The sequence below is a fragment of the Papaver somniferum genome, unplaced genomic scaffold, assembly GCF_003573695.1.
Source record: "Papaver somniferum cultivar HN1 unplaced genomic scaffold, ASM357369v1 unplaced-scaffold_128, whole genome shotgun sequence".
In the NCBI taxonomy this organism is placed as follows: Eukaryota; Viridiplantae; Streptophyta; class Magnoliopsida; order Ranunculales; family Papaveraceae; genus Papaver; species Papaver somniferum.
This window is the reverse complement of record NW_020621936.1, coordinates 14,295,516-14,314,311: the sequence shown is the minus strand read 5'-3', so window position 1 is coordinate 14,314,311 and position 18,796 is coordinate 14,295,516.

Below are 18,796 nucleotides of genomic sequence, written 5' to 3'. Positions count from 1 at the left end.
CCTTCTAGACAAAGCAGCAAACTTAGCATCAGACGCAAAACTCGTATCTACCACATTGGTGCTACTTCTATTGACCAAGAGTCTTTTAGGGGGTTCAACACAAGATTCCCACTGTTGGGATTTTTCAGCGATAACTTCTAAGAAGGTAAAAGCATCATCAGCACTTTTACTAGTGAACTCACCAGCGCACATAGACTCAACCATGGCTTTGGTCGAATAGTCTAAACCATCATAAATAATTTGTACGAGTTTCATCTTATCAAATCCATGGTGGGACACTGAGATAGGAGATCATTGAATCTCTCTAAAAATCTATAAAGAGACTCTCCCTCTTGTTGCACACTAGCACTAATTGTTGCCTAACAGCTGCAGTTTTATGCTTAGGGTAGAATTTCATATAGAAAGCGGCAATAAGTTCCTGCCATGTTTCAATGGATTCAGATGGTAGGTTGTTCAGCCAGGTCTTGGCTTTATCTCTCAAGGAAAAGGGAAACATCTTAAGTTTCAAGACTTCATCAGTAAGGTCTTTTATTCTAATTGTCCCACAAATTTCCTCAAAGTCCCTAATATGGAAATAAGGGTTCTCATCATCTTTCCTAAGAATATAGGTCATTTGGAGAATACTAGGTTTTATCTCGAAATTAGCCGTAGTGGCTGGCAATTTAATGCACGAAGCTCGGTTGGTCCTAGTTGGGAACATGTAATCTTTCAAAGTTGCCATCTGGCACAAGAGTACTAGGGGTATTTCACGAGAGATAATTCTCAAAACTGAAGTTTCCAAAAACAGGGCTCTCAAAAGAACAATCTTCGAGCTCCCTGCTTAAATCAGAAGAACTACTAGGTTTTTCGCTAATCAATCGACCTAGAGTATCTCTTTTCCAAGCCCTATTAACAAAATCGGGCATACACTAAAAAAAATCAAAAAGAAATAAAAATCCTAACAGGAAGGTTCTAGCAATCACACAGCAGGCTGACTCGACTTTACCACAGCAAACCTAGAGATTTCTAGCAAACAACAAGCATGATGGCTCACTTAGATTGTTTCTAGACCAGCTTCTATCTCTCGAAGGGGAATTCGTTACAATTTAAGCAAACCCCTCTGGAATCAATCCGAGTCAAAGTAAGTTGAATCGAGGCGAGGGAAGCTTAGTGGAGCTTTGATACCCAAGGCCTCACCGCAGTACAAGGCGGCGCAGTCACGCATTCAACTCACAGAAACCGTCATGAACTTCGAAGTATGCTAAAAGAATAACCAATATCCTTCGAAAATTTTCCTAACAAGCTCGATACCCTATAGGTCTCTTTCTAATCAGATTTTAAAGCTTGGGTTCGCGTTAGGTTTTGTTCTCCTAAAGCGGGCAAGAAGGGAGCGGTGATGAAATCCGAACCCTTATCTTGTTTAGGCCAGGCCTTGCCCTTTACTAGGAAAATAAAGACAGTCCAAATTCGTCCTCAATCAATGATCACCTTAAGGAACAGTAACTCGCTTGCAGGATTCGCGAGTGTTTCGATTGGACTTACCTCCCGTACCAGACGGGGGATGAACCGTTGTCGTCGACTCGGGCCACGACTCCTATGCCGTGTGCGAACCCGAGGGGCCGAGGTGATATTGTAATCACCGTCCTTCCCTGCACACAGTTTGTATTTAACTACCCTTCCGTAGGGTTTAAAAAAATAATAATAATAAAGTCCAAGAGTCCAGTCCAAAGTCCAAATAAAGTAAAGTGCAAAAGAAAAAAAAAAAAATAACCTAAAAAAAATATAAAAAATCTCTCTTTTTTTTCTCTCTTTTCTATATATAAAACAAAAAAAAATTCTCTTTCGCTCCTTCGCTTTAAGCTTTTCCTTCCAAGGTCCTTAGTACTCCACTTCGAACCTGCAAATCAAAGACAAAAAGAAACGTAAAAAGGAAAAAAAAATAATAAACCTAAAAAAATTCTACCTAAGCACAGGTCCGCGTCGGCGGCGCCAAAAATTGATGTATTTTCAAATGTTGTTGTAGATAGTGGTAAAAACTAGGTTCTTTCGAACTGTGAAGGTAACTTTTTTCTAGATTTAAATAAATAAAATTATATGCACAGTATTAACAAATATGGGAGAGAATTTTTACTGGGGGTCAGGATTCCACCATCCACCAAAATTTATGTGATTCAATAACAGTTCTTATCATGCAATTCTAGACAATATAACTCTAATAAAGGAAATTGTGATTCTAATCATTGCCTAAATTAGATTTTGAAAACATCCATTGTTAATCGCGAGCATGAAGTATCAAAAGCAATTTACTAAGCATACTCCATCAAGAGAAAACACAATTGATTAATAAAAATCATTTACTCCATATTTATTCGGTGCAATTAATCATAAAGAGTTGCATAAATAAATTTAATAAATTTTACCACATAACTTTGGAAGAACGGCTTCCTCCGTCACCCCTGGGATTGGGTTTAGCTACTCATGATGAAAACCTCTCAAATTGATTCATTGATACTCAAAAGTTGTTTACAATCAAGAGAAAATGGAGAAAAACGGTTTACAACAGGTTTTGCGACGCATATAAAGCGTTCAAATAAACGATACAACAGAAGTGCTGTTGTTTCCTAAGTCGCGAGAAAGGAATTGGAAACTGTCGCACTTAAGCGACACTTTTCAACGACTTTCTCTTACTGTCTAATCTTCTTCGTGTTCTTCCTTGCACCAGCAGGAAGCTTTTCGCTGTGTACTCTTGTATTGATTCTTCTCGACTCCTAAACTATCCCAAAGACTCTCCAACCCTTCTCAACTCTTTAGCCTTGTATTTATAGTGTTTTAGAACAAAAATATCCGACCATAACACCGTATAATCTCCCATTAATCCCGTCATTGCTCGCTGCCCATATTTAACAATAATTTCCATTTTTGGCTTCTACACACGTAAACTTTGATCGATCCTGCACGCCTCTAGTTAGCCTTATACATGCCTAATAAGTCATCCAACTCCTCCAAAACACTTCCATGCACACCAAACCAAACAACACCGTGGTACAGTCGTGTTCACTCCGTGTAGCTCTGTTTGAGCTCGAGAATTAAATCGATATTTCCAGCCAATTCCGATCAAATTCGACACCCAAAATATCTTCCTTAGGCTAAATCACATCTTTCTGCCAAAATTCAGCCATTGAATCGACCTACAACTACTTCATTTCTTCGATCGAAAATTCTCCTGTGTTATGAATATTTTTCCCGCCAAAATCGAAATTCAAATGAAGAAGAGGGTGTCCTGGGGGTGCCCCTTAGTAATTAGGTTACCCCTTATCCAAAAGCGAGAGTCCGAATAACACGTGTCCTCCGGGTGCCAAAATCAACTTTTCGAGCCGAATTTTCCAAAAATATTTATTTCCAAAAAATACCTATAAATACATAAAATAACAAAATTAGTACAAAATCGAGTGCCAACAATATATAGTATTGAGATCAAATTAGACACAAAAATGTGTCTATCACTTCCTTGAGTTTAGCCTCGAGTAAGGTTCGGTATGAACAAACTACAACATTTTCCTCCTGAAGAACCCTTAATTGGGAAATATGATCTTTTACTATATCAGTCATCATATTGACCTTGTGTTTCAGCCTATTGATTTCAACTGCCTGGATTCTAACAAGTTTTAGAATGGCTGAACTTTCTTGGGATGCTTCCCTTTCTACTTCAGAGTCAGACTCGTCAGTAAGATAATCGGGGTAACACTTATCAATACTTGTCCGTTTCGTGGTAACAAAATGTTCATCTATATGCGAGATCGACAAGTCTTTCTCTTTAATAGATTTCATAGAAACAAAGCTTTTGCCTCTGGTGATGCATTTGTCAGAGATAGCACTATTATCCATAGAGTCAGATTGTTACAAACACAGTCTTATGAGGTCTTAAACGTGTTTGCCTGCTCTGATACCAATTGAAAAACCGGGGGTCTAACAACCACACCCAATATTTCCTTCGGCAATCTGTATGAACTAACTCCAATATAATTCCAAGACAATCAACTAGACAGTCAGACTCAATCAAGAAAATATATCCAAGAGTTATATCTCTGTTTCTCAATGTAATCAACAAATCAAACAGAAGAAATCCGTGAGCCTGATTATTATGAGAAACAACTCGAACGGTACCATAGACCAATGTTCAAGTGTCAATCAATTTCAATCAACAACTGAAGGTTGAATTTACCAATTGATTGAACTATGCACAATCTGTGATATTTCAATTATATAAACAAATATAATGCGGAAAAGAAATAACACATACACCATAACTTTTGTTAACGAGGAAACCGCAAATGTAGGAAACCCCCGGGACCTAGTCCAGATTTGAACAACATATTGTATTAACCCGCTACAGACACTAGCCTACTACAAGTTAACTTCGGACTGGAATGCAGTTGATCCCTAACCAAGTCTCACACCGATCAAGGTACATTCGCGTTCCTTACTTCTCTGAATCCCGACAGGACTCTACGCACTTGATTCTCTTAGATGATCTCACCCACAACTAAGATTTTCTACGACCCAAAGTCGAAGACTTTATAAACAAATTTGTCTCCCACAGAAAAGTATATTCTGATAGATAAGTCTGTCTCCCACATAAATACCTACGAAGTTTTTGTTCCGTCTTTTGATAAATCAAGGTGAACAGGAACCAATTGATAATCCGGTCTTATATTCTGGAAGAACAACCTAAAAATATATCACCTCACAAGAACTTAACTATATGGTAGCAGAACAAGTTATTGTGGAATCACAAAGAATGAGACGAAGAGCTTTGTGATTACTTTTTATATCTTACCCATCGGAGATAAATCTCGAGCAAATATTAGAGAAGATAGTACTCAATACGATAAAACAAGTAAGATCAGAACACGCAACTATAGAGAAAATAGTTGGGTCTGGCTTCAAAATCTCAATGAAGTCTTTAAGTCTTTAATCTACAATGGTTTTAGGAAAAACCTAGGTAAAGGAGAATCAACTCTAGTCGCAACTAGTATCACACAGGAGATGTGGGGATTAGGTTTTCAAGTTGCTAGAGTTCTCCCTTATATAGTATTCACATCAGGGTTTGATAGCTTTGAAACAAAGCAATCAATATCACCGCTAGATGAAATCCTGATTTGAGATTGAAGCTAAGTTTGCTTAAAACCAAAGAAATATCTCTCCACCGTTAGATGGTCTTGGCTTGTTACATACAAATGAAATATACCTTCATTTAGATATGGGTAACCACACCTAAACGTGTATATTAAGTTGGCTCAACAATAGTTAACCGAAGTTAGCGATATGAACACTTTTGTATCAACCACGTTCATCTAACACTTCTAGATTAAATGATAATCAAATGAATCTAATTGTGTTACTCATAGAGTTGTTCAATTGTTTATATTCTCATAGAAGTATACAAGACACAATTGAAACAAAATCGGATTTGATTCAAGAGAATCAATTCATGAACATTTCAGCCACGGTTTGTAAAGATTGCATTCCTTAATATGTAAATGTATTTGATCATGAGTATGAAATCATACTTAACCGATTTTAGAACTTAAACCAACTCAGTTTGAAAACGGGTACGCAAACTCAAGTTTCAGACTTTGGTCATGTACGACAGTTCACAAACGGGTACATATACTGTTGTTCTGGACCGAACTCAGATGAAACAGTTCGAAAACGGGTATGCAAACTTGGTTTCCAGACTTTAACAGTTAAAACCGTTAGTTCCCGGACCTGAATCATACTACAACAGTTTACATATTGGTATGCATACTGTGATATATCCAGACAATGGTTATTTGTTCTAAACTCCCATTTCAATCATTGAAACATCATTAGAAGACGACAATAGCTGTCTCACACAAACTATTAGCTTATAAGTAATCTTCAAGTGATCGAATCAATACGAAACATTTCGAGTCTACATCAAATGACTGTCTCACACAAATCATGTAAGATGTTACAAGGTGATTTTCACATGATCATCTTTTGACTCATTATTTAGTTTCCAACAAATAAATTTGTTTCCAACTAAACTCGTCAAGAATAATGATGAACATAACTAAAGCAAAAAGCTTTCTAATAGATATTTCGAGAAAGATATAAGCGAGTTAAAATCAGCTCGAAATATCAAATGTATATAATGTAAAACTCTATATAGCTATACGACTTAATCTCAATATGAGATAAAATAGAATAGACTTCTGAGTGGTAGATAAGTTTTAGTTTCCACACACCTTTTGCTGATGAAGTTCCTCCAAGCTCTCGTCAGTAGATCTTCGTCTTCAATCGATGACTGCCGTGAAGTCTAAAGCTCAACTACACATTATATCCTAATCCGAGACATATCTATAAGTATATTATAAATCAAGACTTATAGTTTTGATCACCTAAACTTGAAAAACAAGCTTGAGGTAGCAACGCTTGCGAGTTCGACCGAGCAGTGCTCTAACAGAAAGTATAGAAGGGACTCTCTTCGGTCGTCCCGACCAGAGACGCTCCTGGATATAATGCCAGGACGCTCTTAGATTAAGTCCAATGGGCTAGATTTGGCTGTTAGATTAGCCAAAAAGTATTGCAGTTCAAAAAAAAAAGTGTTGTCTATTTGTTATCACTAGTTCTCTCTCCTAACATTTGCTCGCAGTTGAAGTAGTAACGAGATAGTTGCGCTAATAGTTCAACGCAATCAAAATCACCTTTTCGTGGAATCGTTCAGCGTATCTAGATTTATTTTTTGATCTGACGGCTGAGATGGTTGCGCTGAACCATTCAGCGCAACATAAATCTACTTTTCGCTCATATGACTTAGGAGGTTGTCCTAGATAAGGTGGACTGATAAAAATAGATTACCACACCATAGGACTAAGCCTTAGGATATAAGGCAGGACGCTCTTAGGATATAACACCATGATCGTAGGGTTATTATGGCTCTACGTCATCTAAAGGTACGAATTAGCGAGCAACACAAGAATTTTCAAGAGAAAAAAACGGTTCCGTCCAAAACCGCCCATAATATACGCTTTAGTCCAGACCTAGTTGACTAGGTACAATTTAATCCAAGAATTGTATAAATACGCTGCTACCCTTCGCACGCTTTTAATATAGCACACGTGCAATGAATTGAATCATTTTTGTAACTGACACAATGAACGTGGTTGTGACACGTTAGCCTTGAATTAAAAACTGACTAAAACTGTGGCGTAACGGACAAATTCAATAACTGCAACTTTTTGCTTTATCAGAAATTTCATAAGAAAAAAAGCAAAAAAAAATTCAGAAGAAAATTTGCAGACAAACCCTAGAAAATTTACAGACTAAAACCCTAAAATCTTACTAATCAAAACAACTAGATGGTTGAACAATCAGTAACATAATGTTGAAAGGAAAAAAAGTAGCTTCAAAGACAAACACACCAACAGTGGAAGATTCAACATCAAGTGAAGAAGATAATCCATCTGTTGCGGTAGAAGAAATTCAAAAATCAGCATCACCAACGACGAGATCAAAGTCAACATTAAAAGAATCAACCCCAATTTCATCCCCAACCCCATCAGTTCTAGCAGAAGATATTAGGAAATCAACAGGACCAAAAACGAGATCGAAGAGATCATTAGAAGATTCGCCATCAATTTCAGTACAAGAAACTTCAAAAACATCACCAGCTAAGAAGAAATCAAAGCCTTCAAAGCCTTCAAATTCTCCAAAGCCTCCAAGTCTTCAAATCCTTCAACATCTGTTAAAAGAAAAAAAGGTAACAATTCAAGTCCAGTTCTGTCTATTTTTGAGCAATTCATATTCAATTTCTTGTATCGGTGTACATACTAGTACACCACAATGTTGTTGCAGTGATTCATGTCTAGTTCCATCTTGTTTTTGAGAAATTTTTGTGGGAATTGTTGTTGGTGTGTATATACTAGTACACCACAATGTTGTTGCAGTGATTCATGTCTAGTTTTCTATCTTGTTTTTTAGCAATTTTTATTGGAATTGTTGCTGGTGTGTACACACTAGTACACCACAAATACTGTTGCAGTGATTCATGTCATGTTCTATCTGTTTTAAAGATGTTTCTGTAGCAGTTTACTGGTTTGTACACCAGCATGCTATTTCACCTTCATAGGGCTTAATGTGTGTTGTGCCGTCACTTGTGTTTACTGGTGTTCACTCCTTTGCACCAGCATGCTATTTCACCCTTATTTTTCCGGCTTAATGTGTGTTGTTGCCGCCATGCTATTGCAGTGCTTCATTTCATGTTCTCTGTGTTTTAGACCAATTTTTGTAAGAATTGTTGTTTGTGTGTAAATACTGGTACACCACCATGCTGTTGCAGTGCTTCATTTCATGTTGTGTCTGTTTTTTAGCGATTTTTATGAGAATTGTTGTTTGTGTGTAAATACTGGTACACCACCATGCTGTTGCAGTGCTTCATGGCATGTTAAATGTGATGTTATGGTTAATGGCATGTTAAACAATATCCATGTTAAATGTGATTCATGGCATGCTATGTGTTTTTTACTCATATCTTTCCTAGTGTAATCACTATATGTACCAGTGTACTGGTTTGTACTCATTATCTGTACCAGTGTACTGGTATATACACCAGCATTTTTGTATGAGTATCATGTGCTATGCTTCTCTTTTCTTATTCCCATTTGTCTATTTTCGTAGATACAAACAAACCTTATAGATCAGGTTTTAATGCAATCAACGAGTTTGTGAACAAGAACTTTGAAAAAGATGGAGAAGTGCGTAAAAAGAGACGTGACAAAGTATGGTTCACAGAATTTCAGTTAGAGAAACAAAAGGAGAGCCCTTTTTGGCCTGTAGCTGATGTCTTTGTTAACAAAAAAGCTGAAAATAAGGAGGAGGAAAACTCAGAAAAGAAACAGGAGAAGAAGAGAGATCTGTGGTTCAAGAGTCCAGAATCAATCTTGAAGATTGTGAACCAGTTCCGCCATGATCATTCAGGAAGAAATTTCTTTGTTTTCAATACTGCCGAGGATAAAAAGTTTGTGGAAGTAGAGAGTATGCCAGAAGATTTGTTCTTCATTTTTGAATTACAAATGGTGGGATCAGAACCTTTTGAAGGAGAATGTACCAAAACTAGAGCTGAGCAGAGATTCGGTTCACTAATAAACCGATTGAAACTGAAGGAAAAATCTAAGTTGGGGAAACTAGATGTCGAGAATGAAATCTTGCGTATAATGAAGTTAAAACCAAAGTTGGATATCGAGATTGAGAGGAATGCTGAGGACTTGGTAGTGTTGTTTGCGATGTATCTATGCATCACTGTTTTTTTTACCACAATAAATGGAAGCGGGATTACCAAGAGAAAATTTGCACCCTACTTTGAATCGTTCGAAAGAATGAAAAAAACCAACTGGCCAGTGCATATACATAAATATTTAATGGATAGCATAAGGAAAAATGTTGAGGAACCACTTAAAGTTAATGGTTGTATGGTTTACCTGTTGGTGAGTTTACATGTGTACATTATTTTACACAAGTTTTAAGTTGTACCAATTTACATGCTTTTGTTCACTGTATTTGTTGGGTCCTAACATTTCTAACTCTTTTACCTGTTTTTCAATGCAGTATTGGTTTGCTGAACACAACAACAGCATGACGCCAAGCAATGAACAAGGTTTTCCTAGGTTTCTAAGGTGGGTGATAAGTGACATCAGTAATACAATAGAGAAAGACATTAATGAAGCTATGAAAAAGGTAACTCGATAACTTTCTTACGATAGGGATTTCTTCCTAGATGTGTACATTAGATATACACCTTGATAAGGTTTACAAAATGGTGACAAAATTTTGTCATGTGTACAACAATATACACCTGTAACATATATGTAAAAAGATGTACACCTGTTATCCATGTTGATACTTTGGCATGTTTTCAGATGCAACCTGGATGGGTAAAACCTTGGAGTGATGAGCAGCAACAAGTTATGGAAGAGTACAGGAAGAACATGCAACAAAATAACACAGATGCACTGAAGGAAAAGTTGTACAAAGCACAATAACAAAGAGATGAAGCATTGGAAGAGCTTTCATACTTGCAGGTTAAACATCAAAAGCTTGTTAGCTTCATTGAAGAAAAAGCCAAGAAAATTTATGAAGCTGATCTGAGGAATGTGCAAAATGATAAGGATGATGTTGATTTATTTGTTGAAACCTTCCAAGAAATCATTTCATTAAACAAAGAATTACAAAGTGAGGATGAGTGTCATGATGATGAGCAGGAGGAGGAGCAAGGTGAGAAAGGTGAGACAAGTGGCAAAGCTGGTGATGTGGATGACAGTGATGATGATGATGATAATGATGATGATGATGATGAGGAAGGTCAGGAAGGCAATAGAAGTGGAAAAGCTGATGATGTGGATGACAGTGATAAGGATCAGGAGGAGGAGGGTGATGAGGATGAGAAGGATGGTGGTGGCAAAGGTGGTGGAAAAGGTGGTGATGATCAGCAAGATGAGGAGGAGGGTGGTGGCAAAGGTGGTGATATTCATGATGATGATCTGCAAGGTGGCAAAGGTGGTGATATGCGCGTTGATGACACTGACAAAGAGGGTAGCAAAGGTGGTGATGACGAGGGTGGAAAATCTGAAAAAGCGAAGGTATAAAATCACTCTTATTAAATGTGGCAGTCATTTATTTTTATGTGTGTATATAGTTGTACACCAGTATGCTATAACTCATACCCTTTATATAAACTTGAATCTTTTAGCACTCCTCTGTCAAAGACAAATGAAGAGAAGGATGGCAAAGATGGAACAAGGCAAGATGTTGAGTCTGAAACTGCTAAGAAGCCTAGGTATAAAATGATCTCATTTCTTTTCATTTTCTATATATGTGTACCAAGGTGTAAACCTAACAAAAAATGCATTTTTTCAGAACTTCTCTACCAGAGACAGCTGCATACAAGAATGCCACTGAAACAGCTGAAATTGATGAGGCTACAATAATCGCAGCTGAAGCCATATCTCAGCTGGACCCTAAAGGCATGTTTCCGGTTGAAGAAGATCTTCTTTTACTCACACAGGGAGAAGATCAGCAGAATGATCCTTATGCATCAATTGAGGACCTCCTAGACAACTTGTCTGAAAGTGTTTTCATAAATCTTGAAAAAGGTTGTTACAGAATGGCAGCATCTGACGTGAAGGAAAAGATGGCAACCGTGATCCACGAATATCCAAGATTTCAGTTGTTGAGCCAAGAAGATCCTCAAGAGGAGTCATCGCAAAGATCATTATCCAATGATGATGTACGAGAAAGGATTGTTGTTGAAGCAGTGCAGTTCATCCAACAACATGGAGATGCATTTTTTAGCTGTCAAGAAGTAGAAGAGCAGAACACACCACCAGCAAAGACAAGAGCCGGGAAGATGAAGGAAGCAGATATGTTGAAGACAATAGCTGCTGGCAGGGTGTCCAAGACACCACCAAAGAGAAATGCAAAGAAAAAACTTCTTGCTGATTTCACTGCCGAGGGTAAAAACAGACAAGTTAGGACGAAAGTGGATCAAAAAGGCAAGGGGGTCCAAAAAGAGGAAGAACAACAACTGTATCCTGCACCTAAAAGGAGAAAGGACAATGAGTATCATCCTTATCGCCCACTGCCAGATATCCGTCAATCATCACTTTACAATGCCCTGACCCAGGACAGGACAAAAAAAGGGTACAAAAATTCTTTGACTATGCAAGCCTGACGTAAGTTCACAAAAAAATACCTCGCACTATATGAATGATTAAATCTTATTGAAAAAAAAGTTATGTGCACCACTATGTACACCATGTTAACATTTCCTTTATGATTCCGCAACTCTGTAGCTTGGGAACTAACAAGGCTCGAAGATCCGAGAGTCAGGGAAGATGTTATGATTGTGGGAAAAGTACTTGATGAACTGATGTTCAACAAGTATCTGGATCAAGCGGTACTGCAGTTCTACATCCATCGATGTTGCAATGCAATGGTCAGAGACATCATCCGTCATCCAGATGATCAAAAGTACATGAGATGCGAAATTATGAGTCCTACTACATGTGTAAGTTTCTCAAAAAACAAAAAAAAAATGTCATATATAGATAATTTAATGATGTGTACATACCAGTACACCTGATTGACATAGATATACACCAGTATGCCTTTGTAGATTTCTTTAGGAGTGGACATAGATATACACAAGTATGCCATATGATTGACGAATGCTATGTTAAGTGTTTGCATGAATGGTTGATTGTTAGATTTTATATAGGTCTGATTTAGGTATACCTAATTAATTTTATTTTACAACAAATTATTGATTTCAGTACTATGTGAAGAACAACAACATCAGCGAGGTACAAAGGCTTGTGGTAGATTTCATACGGGACATGCCTGACAATCTGGAAGTTCTTCTAATCCCCCTCAATCACTCTACAGTACAATTGGCAGTAGGACTTCACTGGTCGCTTTTGAAGTTTGATTTCATAGCTGAAGAGTGGAAGTGGTACAACTCGTTGCACTCAAATGAGGACTATAAAAAATATGCACAGCAACTGGAAAATGTGGTGCAGTTGGAACTCAACAAGAAGAGAGCGCTAAATGGTGATGCACCTATAGAACCGCACGAAATAAACATCATGCAATTCCCTACACAAGGAATCAATCCAGATTGCCTCCTGTACACTTGTTACTTTATGAAACGAGGTATGAAGAAGAGAAATAGTATGGAAAGAAATCAGCAGAGGGCCGGAAAAATTTGTCAGGATATGAGAACGAAATTGGTGGCAAAGATGCTGAAAAAAGTTGGAGTGTTTGAAAAGGTGTAGGATGTAGCAACGGATGAAGAGCACAAGCAGTGGCGCCTGAGTATGGAAAAGAATCCGTTGAGGAAGAAGAAGAGTCTTTTCTAAAAGTTTTCTATCTTTCAGACAACTCTTCAAATTTCAGTTTTTATTACTTTGTTTATGACTAGTCACTTTGTTTATGACTTATCTCTTTTCAAATTTTTTATCAATTTGTTTATGACTTATCACTACTATAAAGACCTTGAATTAATATATTTTTATTAGTTTCAATATTAATGCTACAAGTTTTTGACTTATCTCATTCACCAGGTTTTGAAATATTAAGGTGTACTTGATTGTGCACAGTTACTGTTAATGTTACAAGAGCATAAAATGTTTAGAAGGTGTACATAATGGTTCTAAATAGCAAAAGTAATTACTAATTATACATATCTGAAAACATATAATACTACTAAGCAAAAATAGACTAGAAGCATCCATTGTACACCAAGGTGTACATAGAGGTACACATGTAAAAAGACAGGTAAGAAAAACTGAAGTTTACAGGAAGGTGTACATAATGGTACACATGTCCTGGCACTAATTATCCAAGCCAAAAGAAAATTGAAAATACATTACCAAAAGTCATAGAATCTTTTGAACAAATGAAACATAGTAAAAATCATCAAATCATGGGGCAGGTAGTTCTGTTGTGGTGACCAAGAGTGAAGCACTTTGTGCACATCATAGCCTCTTTTGCTTCTCATATGCATTCTTGATGCGATGTGTTCTTCGTCTACCCGGTGGAGGAACATGAATAGGAACAATAACCTATCACTAGGTGATGAGTGCTAAAAAGTGCATATTTCTATATATTTTTCTTGGAATTTAACTCATCTTTTGTGCATTAATTCTACATTTTATCCCATATTCTGTATTTTCATTGTTTTCAAGGATAAATATTTTTATTAATTAATTTTGCATTTTTAGGTAATAAATAAAGTTTGGATGAATAGCGGAGCGAAAAGAGCAGAAAAGTAGTGAAAAGCCGGGAGGAATTACACAAGGAAGCCGCGAAGAATGTTGTGCACAAGACCAAAAGGCTAGAAGTGGGCTTGAAGAGGAAGAATTGTTCTTAAAGAAGATATGGGCTTGGCATACCCAAGTCCCAAAACCCTCACCCAAACCCATTACCAATATCCATACCCGCATTCATCTTCAGCCGTCAGATTGGATCATCTCAGCATCCTACGGTCGCTTCATCGTCGTGCATCGAAGTCTGAAGCTCCTGTCAAACACTACAACACCTAACTCCATCTTGGACCGTCAGTTTTGATGTATTCCATATCCAACGGTCGCTCCACATCCATTTACATCACATCGTTGGATCTTTCATTCATCCTATCATCCTACGGATTCCCCTCACAAAACATCGAGATTTGATGGGTCTGCTCAACACCCAAACAACCAAATACCCTATACCCAAAACAAACACACCCTAGCCAAAACCCATCGAGCCATCTCCTTCTTCCCCTCTTCTGCAACAGCGACGTTGTCTCCATCACCACCACCATAACCCACAAATCACTCAACCACCACCACTCGAGCCATCATCACTTCTAACAACCAAGACCTACCTTTCTAGCCACTTATAACATCACCTCCTAATCGTTTCATCTCACAGGAACCCTAGGTTAGGAGTTGATGAAATAGGTGAGGTTAGAGGATAAATCGAAGGCATGGGTAGCATCAGCAGACGAGAAGGAAGCATGGGTGAGAGCTATCAGTCGTTTTCAGAGATTAGTTAAGGATTTTTTGTAAAACCCTAATTTCATAAATTGGGGATTTTTGGGGGAAAGTTAGTGTACGTCTAATTAGGGGCATGGGTGAAAGTTTTCGAGTAGTTTTCAATGTATTAGGTGATTTAATCTCACTTTTTGTCAGAACCCTAATTTCACTGATTTGGGGATTTTGGAATTTTTTTTGTTGTAACTATAAAAGGGTGTTAGGGGTTGTGAAATTCGGCATCTCTGGGCTAGTCAGTGAGCAATATTTGCAGTTCAATATTAATTTCAAAATTCATTTTCAATTCATCCATGTTGAATCTCTCTTATGCATAAAGGTTGAATGTGAATTGTATGATGTGTAATGTGGAGCATGTTTATACCTGTTAGTATCATGATTACAAGCATGTCCATGTTCTAATTCACTTGCTAGGGTTTAGAGGAAGCTCTTGATCATATGCTAGGAATGTTAATGTATTTGTATGTTCTTTTATTGAGCTGAATTGCCTTAAGATGAATGCTTAGCCATTTGGGCTACCTGCTTGTGATCACCTGTGCTGTTAGAAGACAACTGATACTAGGAGTGGAGCTAGGTCTTTGGCCAAGAATTCAATCCACTAGAGAGATTGCCTTAAGCTAAACTAGCTAGAGGAGCTAAATGCCTGTGATTAGTTGTGCTGATTAAAGACAACTGATGCTAGGGGTAATTTGGTTAGGATAGTTAGTAGAATCCTCATTGTAGTCTTTCATGAAAGAACAAGACATACATTGCATCATAATTTCCTTAGGCTAGGGTCAAGTAGTGGAATCAAAAGCCTTAGTACCTTCTTTTGAATTCAGATAACTTTAGAAATTTAGAAAACTTTAGCAAATCCTCCAAGTCCCTGTGGACAAACCTCTATTTACATTCTATCTTCATCAAGACCCTGTATACTTGTAGGTAAAACATAGGTTGTAGTTTTTAGGTCTCATTCCTTGAGCTACCACTAGGATCATAAGACTTCGACTTGTCATAATTGGGGATTGGCAAGATGATGTGCTGGTATGTCCTGTTGTACCATTCGGTGGTGAAGTATGGCTCAACAAATGAATAGATGTCTTCTCTCGTAGCTTGAATGGCAACACAAGCATGGGCACAAGGAAAACCATTAACTCGCCACCTGTGACATGTACAAGTTTTCTGCAATAAATCTACAGAATGAGTCCGGGGAGACCTGACTTCATATAATCTTTCCATAGACTGAACAACAGTCCAAGTACGACCAATGTCGATGTTTTCCTTTAGTAAAGCCTCATATTCAGGAGTGAGCTTAGTGTTGAAAGTTTCTAGACCTAGTATCCTTCTCTCAGACATCTTCTCCATAACCTTCAAACTAACATAATAAAAACACAAAACATAAAATCAAAAACATGATCCAAAAAGGAATACAGATAAAACATGTGTACAACAATGTACACATTAAGGAAATCCATGTGTACAACAATGTACACACAGTTGCAGATTCACAGATAAAAACATGTGTACAAGTATCCACAGATCAAAGCAAATTCATGTATGCAAACAATGTAGACAAACTTACATAAATAAAAAACTAAACATAAAACTCACTGTATCGCATCGAGAAGAACAAAAGAAGGCAACTTTTTGAAAGGAAGAACCCAGTTGTTGAAGGACTCAGCAAGAGTTGAAGAGTGAGCACCATATCTTCATACAGGGAAAAATGCATTTGCCCATTTCTCCTTTGGAATAGTCCTGATATAGTTAGCAACATGCCCACATCCAATTGCATGCATGCCCCGCAAAGCTTCTTCAAAGTTTGCCGGGTGTGTAAGAGTACGCAGCTTTGTAAAACAAAACAAGAACGGGCTTCGAATTCGCATCACCTGATCCAGTGGGGAGATTGCATTTGATGTGGTAAAAGCAATAGCTGTGATGTGAATTAGGAAAATATTTTGGAATGCCCTGTAAAAGTCATTCTCCACGATCACTAAGGAAAACAATTGGACGACCATCGACAAGTTTTTGAAGATTCCCCAGAAACCAAAACCAATTATCTTTGTTTTCAGAAGAATAAATAGCAAAAGCAAATGGGTAAAACTCATTGTTTCCGTTGATACATGTTGCATCCATCAGAGTACCCCTGTATCTACCAGTAAGGAAAGTAGCGTCCAAGTAAATCATGGGCCTGAGATACCTATAGATATGCTTGCAAGCACCGTAAAAAACGAATATCCTCTGAAATCTATTGGTTCCTTCCTCAACTTCAAACCTCACATAGCTATCGGGATTAGTTTCTTCAATTGCTTTGACATAGCAAGTAAAATCACTATACGACTTCTCATCATCGCCATACTGTTCTTCAAATACAACTTCTTTCCCTCTACGGGCATGGTGATACTTAATATTGGACCCATAAGTTTTCTTGAATAGTGAAATGATCTGTCTGGGTTTTAAGCTAGGATCACCATGTATATTGTCAGCGATCAAATGCTTGATTAACTTGGTTGTCACCGCAGGACTCTTCAACCTCAAACCAACACCACAACTACAAAAAAAAAAAAAAAAAAAACTGGAATAAGTAATGTGCACCACAATTTACACCTAATAAAGATCTCAAAACCAACACTATGAACATACACACAAACCAAGCAAGAACATGTATTTTAAGAGTACAACAAGTACAGTGCACCCCAATGTACACCTAAAACAAATCTACATATATGATATGCACAACTATGTCCACCACTATGGACATAAAACAAAAAGCCTAAACATAAGTAATGTGGACTAGTATGAAAACCACTAACCTGTGAGCGTTAGAATCTTTTAGCACGAACCGAGAAGTATCACCATTCACAGGCCCAAAGTGAATCCTCCAAGCACAACCATCTTCTTCGCATTTTGCAGTAAAACGAGTTGTGTCATTTTTAAGAATAACAATCTTGTGACCAGTAGCCATCTTGTACTTATCGAGAGCAATCCTAACAGCTTTAACACCACCCATGAATTCTCTACCAATCTCGTCAAATACATAATTCCATTCATCGATAATAAGAGGCTTCCCCTTGTCTGCATCACGATCTAACACCCTTACCATCTTAGGACTTTCAGTTTCACAAGCAGACTTAGAACAAGAACCAGAACTACTGCTGCAACCAGACTTAGAACCAGAACTTCTGCTACAACCAGACTTAGAACGAGAAGTATGATTCGGAATCATACCCACACGCAAATACACATCTTCATTATCAATAAGAATCATGAAACCAATTAAGCTTTGTAGTTGTATATCACCTGTCACAAAAACTACTTGAGCATTGTCCATATAGCTGAAACATATACTCCCAGGGGACAAAGACCTCCACTGCTTGCATGCTAAATGCTTCAATTCTTCTACGGTTATTTTAGTATTAACACGAAAAAACCGCAGAATGCTCACCATGATTCAAAACAACATTAATAAACTTGTCAGGATTCTTTGGTATCCCTACATATTACAAAAGAAATGATTAAAATCATCTGAAGCTTCAATTTCATACAACCTAAAAAGTAAACAATGTACATGAAAGTACACATTCAATCAAAGCCAAAAACATCAAGTAACAGTAAACCTAGATAAAAATACTCCATCAATTAAGCTCCAGAATCTTACTGGAACACATAATTGAATAAAATAGAAGACTAGAATCTAGTATCAGTTCCATTTCATATCATGCATCATAAAACTAAAAAATCAACATCAAACAACAGTAAACAAAAATCGAATTTATCTAGTATTAACAGTAAATCATCATCATCACGAGAATCAAAAGCTAGTATATAACAAAATATCAACTCGCTCATACGAATTGATATCATCAACTCATAAAATCAGAAAAACTGAAAATTAGATTAAATTACAACCAAAAGAAAACTAACCTGAGGCTGAACTCTGCTCCATTAGCAATCAAATCCAATCTAAGCTCCTAGAATCTGTTAAATCACCTTCGAATTAAAACCTGGAACGATCTATCATTCACTCTGTGGTTTCTTCAAATCTGAGATTAAGAATTTTCGACTCTAGAACACACTCGAACGTAACCTGAGTTGAGATATGATGAAGAAACGATCAAATCCTCTCTGAAACTGTTAAATCGCCTCCCAAATCATCTCAGAGCTGCATCCTGCTTTATATAACAGGAATCGTTCAAGGGTAATTACGGTATATGGGAAACTCGCAA